Here is a 12,968-nt window from a genome sequence, read left to right on the forward strand (position 1 = left end):
GTATGAAAGAGTCTGGTTGGTTTTTTTTTTTTTTCTTGCATTTTCCGATTACTACCTTGGAAAACAAAGCAGAAACTGCTATGAGCGCCTATTACAGCAAGACACGCATGATTCAGACTGCAGCGGCTGAGTCCTGTGTTTGCCTCCTGGCTCTGCTGCCCATCGACTCTGCAGCCTGGAGCTGGGGCTCGTGCTTCCTGAGCCTCAGCCTTCTGACCTGTGAAATGGGGATGTGGTGACAGTGACTTCAGGGTAGTTGTGACAACTACATGGGACGAAGCACGGACGCGTTCGGCACGGCCCTGGCCTGGGTTTGTGCTTCTGAAGCAGCTGTTACTTGCGTTATTTTCATGAGGCATCTTGTTAGACAAAGAGAGAAAGAGGGAAGGGAGCGGATGGGGGTGGTGGGAGGGAGCTACCGTATCTCCAACTTGGTGGCGCAGCGGCAGAGAGCCGCCTGCCGATGCCCGAGATGCAGGAAACTCAGGCTCCATCCCTGGGTCGGGGAAGTGTCCTGCAGGAGGAAACGGCTACCCGCTCCAGCATCCTTGCCTGGAGAATCCCACGGACAGAGGAGCCTGGTGGGCTACAGTCCAAGGGGTCTCAAAGAGTCAGACACGGCTGGACACGCAGGCAAGGAAGAGCCAAGCCCCCACTCTGTCTCAAATCCTGGAATGGGCTTTGAGCAGGATCCGAGCTCCAATCCTCTCAAAGAGTCATGTCTTGAAGGCTGCATCCCTGAATGTGGGAGCTGAGATCGGACCCACAGGAGTTTCTAACACTTGCTCTGAGAGGCCTCAGGCGACTCTTTGCGCCGCTGCTGCCCCGGGCTGTGTCCGGGGTCTGGGGGCTCTAGGAGCCGCCCCAGTGACTGTCAGAGGGAGTCGGGGAGGCAGGCGGGGCGGGGAAGGTGCTGGACCCTCCGATGCGCCCCGGGACCCGAGGTGGACACGCCCCACTGTTCTCAGGGCTCCTGCCTGACTCTTTTAAAGCCAGCTCCCCCTCCTCCCAGGCGGCTGCTGGCACTTGGTAATTTTCAAGGGATGAAGAGACTGGTACTTTCCCAGAGAGGCAGGGAAAGGCCCATCCGGGGAGGGGGTGGGAGACGCATAGGGTCTTGTGGGGACTCAGCCAACAGGTAAAGAAGCACGCGCTGTGATGTGGGCAGGATGATGCAGCCACGGCCCTCCAGGGCTGCGTGCAGGCTCTGCACCCGGGGACCTGCTTGCAGGACCCCGCCCCCGAGGGCCTGCCCAGAGACCACCAGGACCTCCTACGACAGCCAACAAGGGAAGGAGCTGCCCAGAGTTGGGGTTCCTTAACAACTCAACAGTGCGTGCTCCGTGCCCCGAACCACCTCCCCAGGGTTAGGCGCCTCCCCGCCAGCCCTCCTGGCCCGTGTCCAGTTCTGTCTCGTGAGGATGGAGCCAGCCCTGTGGTTTGCCTCCTCAGCACCCTCTTCCCTCCCTCCTTAGAAACTGTTTGCTTGGCACAACCACATGCTTAGCTGTAGATACTCCCAGCCACACGCCCCAGAGGCCAGGGTGGCCCTTGAGACCCGCTACCTACGTAAACTCAAGTCTGGAAGGTGGGGCGCCTGGAAAACTCACTGTTTTCTTGATCGTAGGAGGCTGATTCAGACACATCCCTTTTGCCCTTCACCCGTCTCCTTTCCTCCAGCCTAAGATGTGAATGAGGTCTGGGGCTGCGGCAGTCATTTTGTGACCAAGAGGCTGAGCGGGTCCCTGACGTCACTGTGGGGTACCTCAGGTGGCGCTAGTGGGAAAGAACCTTCCTGCAATGTAGGAGACACAGGAGATGGGGTTCAATCCCTGGGTCGGGAAGATTCCCTGAAGGAGGAAACGGCACCCCGCTCCAGCATTCTTGCTGGGAAATCCCATGCACATAAGAACCTAGCGGGTGGCAGTCTATGGGGCTGCGAAACTCAGGCACGACTGAGTGGCTGAACACACACACGTGGCAGGGACGAAGAGCCTGAATCTGGATAAGTCGCCGCAGTCAGGCTTCTGCGATGCAGCTCAGTGTCAGCTCCGCCTGGTCCCCACCTCACTAAAGCTTTAATGAAGGAGTCTCCTGAAGCAAACTCTCTTGGTCTGTGTGTGATGAAGCCTTGGGAAATGAATTAAGATTGAACTGTTCCCCCTGCCAGTTCTTGGCCCGGTTCTTCTTGTAGATGGAAGGACGAGACGGCCAGTTTAGCTCTGGGCCGTGGAGCTCAGTGCAGCCTGCAAGGGAACCCAGTCTCCTTCATGGAAACAGCAGATTCGATGTCTGGCCTGGAAATTGAAGAGAAATCTCTGTATGTTCAGCTGGGAGCTGCCTGCATCACGATCGCCTGGGGAGGCTGCTGGGGTCCTGGGCCCCCTAGACTTTCCTAGTAGGGACCCCTGGAGCCTGGAGGAGGGGGAGGAGGCACCTGCTTTTAGAACAAGGCTCTCCCCCCACCCCAGCTGAGTCCTCGCCCCTCCGCAGGGGCGAGTCCTTGAGCTGGTCCCCCCTCTTCACTCATCTGGGAAACACTGCTCCGGGCTCCCTCTGAGCCTCCCCTCCGTGGGCCGGACCCCTTCTAGCCCAGGGCGCCTCCCATCTCGAGATTTCTCCAACCATCAAGGAAAGCGCAAGCTCGGCCTGGAAGAAGCTGTCGTTAATGACACTCAAGTGTGGCCACTGCAGTCCCGCAACCCGCAGCCGTCCATCTTTCCTCCCCGGCCAGCCACCGGTCCACACGGCCGTCCACCGCCGCCGGGCCCCGGGCCTCACGCAGAGCCCTGCACCCTGTGCCCTCCACCCTGTGAGACCACGTCTGTGTCTGTGTGAGCCAGCACACCAGCCCCTCCCCGGGCCTCCCCATGGCGTGTGCACGTGTTTGTGTGTGGGTGTGTGCGTGCACACGTGTGGGAGCCCCCCACCCCGGCCTTCCCTGGGCCCTCGTCATGGGCGTGTGCACGTGTGTGTGTGGGTGTGTGCGCGTGCACACGTGTGGGAGCCCCCCACCCCGGCCTTCCCTGGGCCCTCGTCATGGGCGTGTGCACGTGTGTGTGTGGGTGTGTGCGCGTGCACACGTGTGGGAGCCCCCCACCCCGGCCTTCCCTGGGCCCTCGTCATGGGCGTGTGCACGTGTGTGTGTGGGTGTGTGCGCGTGCACACGTGTGGGAGCCCCCCACCCCGGCCTTCCCTGGGCCCTCGTCATGGGCGTGTGCACGTGTGTGTGTGGGTGTGTGCGCGTGCACACGTGTGGGAGCCCCCCACCCCGGCCTTCCCCCGCCTCCGCACCTAAGCAGCGTGCTAGATGTGAAGTCGATTCAGGACACAATTCCTGGGCGGTCAGCAGTCACCCCGTGAACAGCCACTGCTTCTCTTCCAGGTGTTTAGCCGGGAGCGGGAAACGTCGCATCCCTTGTGTCTCAGGAGCCGCTCAACAGCGCTGGGAGGCAGGGCCTCGCTGCCACACCTTCAGAGGCTGAGAAGAGGCTTGGGCTGGGGGGGTGCCTGCCTCCTCCCAGCTGGTGGGGGAGAGGCTGAGATTGAGCCGGGGGTCTCCTGACAACTCCCCCACACCCCGGGGGCCCTCTCATTGGCCCCTTGCTCAGCTGAGCAGCCCGGGGCTCACGGCCGGGCACTGAGGAGCCCGGGGGGGCCTGGGTTTCTTGGGCTTCATTTTACGCAGATGCTGCCCCCACCCCAGCCTGATATCCGGCGCACCCCAGCCTGAGCCTGGATTCGCACTTGGGCTGTGCCTGGGCCGCCCTGTTACCCTGCCCCAAGGCCGTTTCTTGAGGCCACCGAGAGGAGCTGGGGACTGGGGACAGGAGAGGGTGAGCAGCAGGGCTGGCAGCTGGGGGCGGGCTGAGGGCCCGGGAGGTGGTGTGCATGAACCCCCTTCCCCAACCACACCCGGAGACGCCTCCCCATGGCCCCTCAGCTGGGGACACCAGGAAGGCGTGGAGGTTGGCGGGGGCCCGGCCCCTGCTCCCCCAGGGACGGGTGGGAATTATCCAGAAGCGGGACCTGCCCCGAGGGGAACCTCGGCCCAAGCGTGGAGGTGCTGACGGTCCTGTCGTCCGAGTGGGTATGACCACACCCCAGGGGCTGCCCCCAAACCCACGGGCGGAGCTTCCCTGGGGCTGCACCTTGCAGAAGCCACGTGTGGAGGGATTAGCTCAGTGAACAAACACTGAGCCCCCGGCCTGGTGCTCGGAGGGGAGGGGTCCCTGCCCTCGGGTCCCGGCTCCGGGGCTGCAGGCCTGGGGGTGGGCACAGGCGGTCATGGGGACGTTTCTGCTGGCCCCCATGGTGTCATCACCGCGGGCCCGCACTGTCCCCACTCCCCTGGCCCCACGGTTGGCACTTCCTGGGTCTCTGTGCGTGGAGGGGCCACGTGACAGCTTCTGACCAGCGAGCTCAGAGCGGGACGGGGTGTGGCACTTCCAGGCTGAGCATTCAGTTTCCAGAGCAGGACACTCTGGGGCCAGCCTGTCCCCAGGGGGCTGCTTGGCCAGCCTGCCTCGTGTGCGGCCAGAGCCTGGGGCTGACCGCATGGCCGTGCAAGCGCACGGGCCCCACGCCGCCCTTCATTCAGCAGCACAGGCTGCCGGGCTCTCCTGGCCAATCCAGGTGCCGGAGGCACGACCTGTGGTCCCTCGCGACGCTGTGGGTTGCAGAAATCTTGGAGGATGGGTTTGGGAACCCAAAACCTGCCACCTGAGGGAGAGGGAGAGGGTGTTAAAGGCGGGGGTCTGGGGGGGCCCCCCACCTTCTCTGCCTGCCGTGGGCATGTGCTGACGCCGGTGACTCCTGAGATGCGGGTTCTCCGCGACCCTGTCCCCCTTCCGCGTGCCCCTCCCAGGCCTGCCCCGGACGCCAGGTGCCCCCCCACCGCTGGCAGAGCTGCTCAGCGCCCAGTCCAGGGCCAGGTGGCCGGTACCCACGGGAGACACGAGGCCGGCCCAGCCGCCCAGGTGGCTGTCACTCGGCCAGAGGACCAGCTGGCGTGGGGCCCGGGAGGCGGGGGGAGTTCACAGCTCTGATTCATGGCCCCGCCCGTCCCAGGCCCTGGGCAGGTCTCAGGCCTGGAGGCGCAGCTGGCCTGGGGGGCGGTGTGGACGGGCTCCTCTCACCTGCAGAGCCAGCTTCTCCTTCTCCCAGACAGAGGCGGAGGTGAAGGTGTCTGCTCCCCATGAATCTTCGTGAGAGAGCGCCCTGGGCTGATGTAATTAAGCCCGTGCATCTGGTTGCCATAGCGTTTCTGCCAGCGCTGTGCCCGTCAGCCGCAGAAGTGGGTCACGTTTACCTCCTCCTCATTTGTGAACTTCTGTAAAATAAAGATAAATCCGATCCAAGAGTGCGCCCCGCTCGTGGCTGTGAACTCGCCCCCTGGCTGCTTCCTCCCGCCCCCCGTCCCTGCCCTCCTGTGTCCCCTCTGGGCGCCGGGTCATCTTTGCTCCGAGGCCTGAGCCTCTCCACAGTGGAGGCTTAGGCAGCAGCCGCAGGCTGTCCTGGAGGCCAAGGGAGACAGTGCGCAGCCGCCTGAGTGGTCTGCGGAGCTGCCTTGCGATGAGCGGGCACCGCGGTGGGGAGGCGCGTCCCGCCTGTAAACATCCATGCTGAATTTTCGCCAGCCTGGGGCAGGGGGCCCAGAAGGGTCCCCTGGTCTGTCATCACACCCTGCCTGGGGTGGCCCGGAGCACAGCGCCACTGTTCACAGAACGCCTGCCTGCGCCAGACCCCCACTGGGTGGGAGCGGCGCCTGGCAGAGGCGCTAAAATGGGGAGGAAGAGCGCGCTGTGGTGGAGGCTGCAGCCCCGAAGCCGTGCCCTCCCCGCCCGGGCCCCGCCTGCGGCCTGACTCGTAGGGTCTGCAGCCGGCCATCAGCTGGGACCAAACCCCGTGACAGACGCCCTTAGAAGAGGAGGCCGTGCGAGGAGGGAGCCTCCAGCCAGGGGGCCCAGGGCGCTCGAGGCTGGAAGAATCCTTCTGGGGAGCCCCCAGGGAAGCGTGGCCCTGCCACGCCTTGGTCCTGGACTAGTGGGCCCAGGGCCGGAGAGAACACAGCGCTGCGGTCTTCAACCGCCCGCTGTGGGGACGGGTCGTGGCAGCCCAGGGCAGTCACCCGCCCTGACACGCATCGGGTGTGCCTCCCAAGAGCTGGGCTGATGGCTAGGGCATCTCAGTGGGTCAGGAAGGGGCTGCCCAGAGCTGGGGGCCAGGGTCTGGGATGCACGCCGTTAAACTTCTCTCTTTTTCTGCGTTTCTAGCATCTCTGACCCCTGCAGGAGGAAGGTGACGGCCTGGGAGTCACAAGACGGACGCAGGGCCTGAACCCAGGGGGCAGGGATGGCACGGCCTGCCCTCCAGGGGCCCTGGGCGTGCGGAGACTGCAGCAGGAGGCCCCAGGGAAGCCCAGGCTCGGCCCTCTCCCAGGGGTCCCGGCGACACTCAGTGACAACACGGGGTGGCTGCGGGCCTGGGGGAGGCAGTGAGCGAGACCCCCCACCTTGCTCCTGTGCAGAGCTTTCCATCTGGTGTGTGGGGTTGGGGGTGAATTAGCAGGAGAAGAATCGGGGAACACCACGCTGGGAGCCACCGGCGGGGAGGCAGGCGGTGAGAGTGTATAGGGTGGGGGGTGGGGGGCACGCGGCCTCCGAGGAGGGGACGTCAGGCCGAGATCTGATGACGGGAGCCGGCCCCTCTGAATCTGGGAACGGAGATCCCCCAAGAAGGGGCATTCCAGGAGGAGGAGTCCCCCCACCGCCCCCAGGGGGGCGCTCAGATGGACAAAGCCGGCGGGCAGGAGGGCGCCGGGCAGGGCCGAGGGGCATCGGGGTGCCGGGCAGCGTCGGGGTGCATCCGGTGTGCTAAGGAAGGTGGGGGTGTGTGCAGCCTGGTGTCGGGGTGGAGGGCAGGGAGCAGAGGGAGGCAGTGGGGAATCCCGGCCCCATTGGCTCAGGCCCAGGAGTGAAGGTGGAACTAGGGGGGGACCCGCATGGATTTGGAGACTGCTTGAGAGCCGAGTGGACACCACTTCACGTTGGCTGGAATCAACGATGGGGAGAAGAGTCTCCACCCAGCACCTCCCGGGATGGTGGCCCGAGCCGTGGGGCAAGTGTGGTGGCCGGGGGTCTTTGGGGATGGAGACCCTGTGAAGCGCAGACATCAGTGGGCAGCTGAGGTGAGGGCCTGCAGTGAGGGGGAAAGCTGGGCTGGACAGGGTGAGTGGGCCCCAGCAGACTGCAGCCAGCCTGCCACCTGACTCCCCCCAGATGGAGGGGGTGTGGCAGGAGGGGAGGCAGGCAGGGGGCAATGCTCAGCCTGGAACTGGGGAGGATCCAGAGAGGACAGAGGCCTCCGGGCCAGCCTGTGGCCCAGGGACATGCTGGCTGGTCACGGGGGGCCAGCGGGAGGCAGAGGCCCCCATCCGGCGTCCCTAGGACCGCCCTCTGGGCCCCGGTTGGAGCCTGGGGACCTGACATGGATGAGCCACACTGTCAGCCCTCCGGGGTCCTGGCAACCGCCCGCCCCCGGGACAGGAAGTTGCATCAGCCTGGGGTCCAGCTCACGTTTGCCCTTGCTCCCGAGGCCCCAGCACGCTGCCTCCTGCCGGCATGTGTTTGCCGCTGGCTGCCTCCCAGCTCGGTAGCAGGAAGGTCGGGTCCCCCGTGAGTGACCTTGGGGAACCACGGGGCTGCCGTGGCAATGTGGGCTGGAGAGCCTTCCGGAAACACAAGTGAGTTTGTCTCCAGGGAGACACCCAGCACACCTCATCTCGGGGCTCTCTCTCTGTGGGCAGGGCTGGGGGGTCCTGAGACACCCAGTCCAGGGGGAACTGTCCGCTGGCGAACGCCTCCAGGCCGGCTCACTGGGCCTGCCTGGCAGTGGGAGACACGGGCAACCACCCCCCACCTTGAGTTGTGGGCCTCCCTGGATTCCTTGATCACCAGACAGGATCTCCCCCTTGGCTGGGCTAAAGAGGCTTTTGTAGGAGCTTGGGCTGGATCTGGTGGAGGGAAAAACACCCCTGCACATGCCAGTCCATTCATGAACTTCATCTGATGCCCTCTGGGCGCCCAAGGCTGTGCCATTCCAGGGGTGGGTGCTGAGGGGTGAGATGGACCCTGAGCACCTTCGTGGGAGGCCAGGGAGTGTCCACGGGGTAGCTGGAGGGTGGTTTGGGATGGACGGAGCAGGAGGCATGAGTGTGATGTGGGAGTCAGGACAGGAGGCAGCTTGGCAGGGGTTGGGTCAAATCTCCCAACTCCCTATGTGGCGTCCTCACCCCGGGACCAGACGTGACCTCATCTGGAAACAGGGTCTTTGCAGCTGTGACCACCTGTGGCATCTCCCTTCGTCCCCTTCCAGATTCTGGGCTCAGTGTGCTGGGCCTTGGCTGAGGCTGGATATCAGTCCCAGCGGAGCTCAGCTTCACAGACTCGGAGAGGGCATCTGCAGGACAGCACAGTCCTCAGAGCTCCTGGTGATGAGACGCTGTGCTCCAGACGAGGCCTGGGACCTAAACACGACATCGCCAAGGAGCAGCTGAGCAAAACACTGGCTCTCTGGTCCTCCGTTTTCTCTTCCGCAGAAGACTCCCTTTCCTCCAGGAGACGATGGAGTCTAACACACTCTCCACACGATGAGAGTGAAAACTCGGCTACAAAGTGAGGTGTGTATGTATATGTGTTCAATTGTGTCCAACTCTTTGCACCCCATGGACTGTAGCCCGCCAGGTTCCTCTGCCCATGGGATTCTCTAAGCAAGAGTAATGGAAAGGGTGCCCAGACCCTCCTCCAGGGGATCTTCCCAGCCCAGGGACCAAACCCACATCTCCTGTGTCTCCTGCATTCGAAGGCAGAGTCTATACCAACTGTGCCACCTGGGAGAGTCAAAATGAGACGCTACACTTAAATATAAGATACATGGTATGGCCATTGTTAAGAGAATCTAGGAAGACACACACACATGCACACACACGAACACACGTGTGCACACGCACACATGTATGCGCACACACATGTGCACATACACGCACATACATGCACACACATGCACACACTGCATTTCGTCCTTACGGCCCCACCTTTCAGTCCCCTCATTGCCTCAGAGCCAGAGGGGCCCTTGCCAGTGACCCAAGCTGCACTCGCCAGACTGGGGCCTGATCCCACGGTGCTGGGCCTGTGTGAGCACGTGAACGTTGTTTATCATCCCACAAAGTCCATTTCACTCAGGGATCTGCAGGGAAGGGGGTGGAAACATTGCTTTACTAACACAACAGACACCGATCTATTACGGAACAGAATTTACAGCACCCTGTCATCTGGAGATAATGAGACTTCAAAGGGCTGCTGGACTGGGTCTGGCCACTTCAGGCCACGTCCCTACAGGCTGCGTCCTCCTCTGCCTGCAGGAGCCTTGATGGCAGAGCCTGGAAGACCAAGCACCCCAGTCTTCAGCAGAGAAAACGTTTCCCGGCCTCCCTCGCATGACAGACAGTCTGGTGGCTGAGTAACCACCACTGGGACAGACGCGTGTGCCCCATGCCACCTCCAGAAACAGTCCCTAAAAGGCAGCTTGGTAAGTAGCCTGTGACCCCTTTCTCTGTGACTCCTTTGCTCCATCCTCCATCCTGTTGACTGGAACAGAAATGCGATGGCTTGAGCTCAGGCTGTTATTTCGGGCCATGAAGACAAAGGCCACACCCTAGGGAAGGCAGACTGGATGCCAGAAAGGTCTGGGTCCTTGAGGCAGAGCTGCCAAACCATCCCTGGGTTGCCCAAACATAGTCCTAATGGAGAGACTCTCCTTGTAGTTGCCAGAACAAAAGCCCACCAGTCAGAGCATGACATCAAGGGGGAGAATGGCTGGGGCGTGGGGAGGAGAGTGTGAGGGGCTGAGGCTGGGAGGTGGTCAGGGACGGGGGTCCCTCCTGCCTCCTCTCTGCAAAGGCACCAGTCCTCAGGAGGGGATTCCATGCTGGTCATCTGCACCTGTCTGTGAAGTCAGCAGAAGTCCTGTGATGATCACCCCAAGCTGAAGGAGAGGGTCTGTCCCCTGGGGAAGGGCTCCAGACACCACCAAGGTGAAGTCTTTGAGGTGGAGTGTCTTTCTGCCTGAGCCCCATCACTGGCAGGACTAGGGGAGCCCCAGGTGCAAGGTCTGGGCAGAATCCTGGGCTCCAGGCTCTGGGGTACCCCTCAGGGATTATATGAAATGCACCCCTCCTGATATCTGTCCCTGCTAGCTGGGCTGTGTGGGGACCACTTTCCAGGCACAGAGGGGCTCTCAGGTCCCCTGATGCTGGGGCTTGCCAGGCCCTCCCCCTGGGAGGTAGTGGAGCGCATCTCCTCTCATGCTGAGGAGGCTTGGTAGACAGGACCTGTTGGCTCTGGGCCGGAGGCGGGGCTCTGGATGGATCAAGGGAGCAGAGACCCAGCGTCACTGTCTCATTCTGTCTGCCGCGTGTCTGCTCCAGGTCCCCCACTGGACGGGGCTCTGGGAGGAGGGGCCCCACCCAGCGTCACCGTCTCATTCTGTCTGCCGCGTGTCTGCTCCAGGTAGAGGGCCTCGGTTCCGTCTGGGCTCAGCTCCCAGCAGTCTGTCCCAGATGAGTGCCCACAAGAATTTGCTGAGGGAGCCACTCAAAGTCGCCCCTGTCTCCTTTGCTCAGATCTAGGCTCTAACCATCCCTGCCTGCCTCCTGCAACCTGGCCTCACCCGTGAATTCACTTGCTTCACGGAACACCAGTGTCTGCCAACGCACCTCCACGGTGTGGCTCAGCTGGCTGCCCCCTGCCCCCCAGACCATGTCTAGGCCAGACTGAAAGCTCTGAGGGTCAGACTTGGCCAAGGGTGCCCCTGGCAGGGAGCAGACTCCTGGCTCAGACATGTTCCCTACATGGGCTGTAGATGAAGGAGGGACGGTGCTGGAAACCCTAGTTCTGTGCCCCCCGGGCCCCCCAGGACTCGCCAGGCCCCCTGAGTTTTCTCCTCCTTCTTCCTCTTCCCCTGGGGGAGGGGGTCCGGGCTCCTCCCTGCCCGGGGTCTCACAGTCTGTATCATGAGGGGCCGCCCTGTGATCCCAGCCCCCTTCGGAGAGCTTGGCCAGGCCTGGGGTGGGGTGGGTGCCGGCTGTGGGGGTCACACCGCCCGGGCTGATTCACGGTCCTCGGGGAGCCGCTCGCTGCCGGTTACGGCAGGTTTTTTCCGCTCCTCTGCGGCGGCCTCTTCCTCCCTGGCAGTAACTTAATTAGCTCTCTGTTTTCCAAACAGCAAGCGTGACTCAGCACTTTCGCACGGGGAGGGGGGGTCTAGGTCTGTCGCTAACCCCCCAGGTGTCTTTTAGCCCAGTCCTGCGGGAAATCAGATGCCGGGGTCAGAACAGGGATTAGTGGGTGGTTTCCAGGGCTTCGGCCTTCCTGGTCCTGCACGGTTGGGTCCGACCTGCCTGCTGGCCGGCTCTGAGCTGGGGTGGGGCCCACGGATGCCCGAGGCTTCTCCCCCTCAGGAGCTCAGGCCCCAGCAGTTGCTGGAGTTCGAGAACAAGGCCATCAGCTCTGCAGATATTTCGGTCTCAGGACTGAAAGGCCGTCGGAGCTTTCCTAGGGCTCCTGGGGGGCCGGTGGGGCGTCAAGGGCCGCCTTCTCTGCAGCCACGCTGGCTGGGGGGCCAGGGCACCGTTCTTCCCCCCAGCTCTTTCTCCTCCTCGTTGTCTCTCCTTCCCTCAACCCTGCTCCCATCTCCACCCCCCACAAACACCCCTGTTTCTCCGTCTGTGCCAGGCCTGTCCTGGGCTCAGGGGACACTGCCGGGGAGGGGTGCCCGTGGCTCCAGCCCTCGCGGGCCTTAGCAGGGGGGCATGGAGGAGACCAGCTGCCCGTGGCAGGGGAGGCGCTCTGGGGCCCGTGGGAGGGCCCTCCCCACCCCCGACCCCTGCACTGGGGGTCCTCGAGTGGTGTCCTCACGTTGGCGTCCCAGCAGCACGGGGGCGACCCAGCACAGGGTCTGCTAGGAGGATAGGGGACCCCAGCACCCAGACCCCCAGGGGCCCCTCCCTGCCTGCCTCCCTCGGCCTCCCCAGGGCTCACCCCTTTTTCCCTGGAAGCACCTGCTCCCCACCAGGTGCGGGAGCAGCTGTGGCTCCGGCAGGCGCAGCCTGGGCGTCCCTTCCTGGGGAGCAGTCAGAGGCGGTGTCCGAGCCGGGCGTTTCTGTGCCTCTGGACAGAGCCCCCCTTCCCTCCTCCACCCCTCATGGTCCATCTCTCTCTGCAACAGCCCCTGGACCTGCGTGGGCAGCGGGGACGGGCCGAAGGGGGCTGCACGAGCGTGCCGGAGCCACAGTAACAATCCGCGCGAACCCAGAGCTTCAGTCACAGGACGCGTGAGCCTTAAATCCAGGAGGTTCTCGGGGCAGTCCGCTGCTCAAGCCCCCAGCTCTGGAGGCGCCTGCGGTCCTCGGCTCCGGCCCTTTCTCCATCTCTGGGCTGGCAGCATGTTCCTTCTTTGACCTTGGCCTCTGACCTCACACCTGCTCTCCGCCCTGACCTCCTCCCGCCTCCAGCAGGAACCCTGGGGATGGCACTGGGCCCACGGGCATCTTCCGGCATCGCCTCCAGCTCCAAACCCTGCCCTGGGCCCCGTCTGCAGAGCCCCTTCCATATGTGGGTTCCTTGGTCACAGGCCCTGGGCATTAGGACGTGGGTCTCCGTGGGGGGAGGGCTGTCACTCTGTCCCCCAGAGGGTCACCATCTGACCCCCATCACCCCAGCTCTGGCTCGGCCTGGAAAAGGTGCCCCTGGGCCTGAACAACCCCCTGGCAGAGGCTCGGTGGGGCCTGATCCTCATTAGGGCCTGATGAGGCCGACCACCAGCGCCGATAAGCTGGAGGCACGGGGCTCCTTCATTACCGGCTGCAAAACCTAATTATGGATGTGGAATAAATTACGTGTTAACATGGA

General features: G+C 63.4%; 1 long non-coding RNA gene across 2 annotated transcripts; it reads left to right on the forward strand.

The window, feature by feature from the left end:
- Positions 1-6,373: 6,373 nt before the first annotated feature.
- LOC138438007 (uncharacterized) lies at positions 6,374-12,968 on the forward strand. Of its 2 annotated transcripts, none has more exons than XR_011256240.1 (4): positions 6,374-7,744; positions 8,377-8,680; positions 9,422-9,588; positions 12,286-12,968. It is a non-coding gene; the product is annotated as an uncharacterized lncRNA (long non-coding RNA). The 2 variants fall into 2 exon arrangements; XR_011256241.1 differs by having other exon boundaries at positions 6,383-6,621.

The sequence above is a fragment of the Ovis canadensis genome, chromosome 3 (genome assembly GCF_042477335.2).
Source record: "Ovis canadensis isolate MfBH-ARS-UI-01 breed Bighorn chromosome 3, ARS-UI_OviCan_v2, whole genome shotgun sequence".
NCBI lineage: Eukaryota > Metazoa > Chordata > Mammalia > Artiodactyla > Bovidae > Ovis > Ovis canadensis.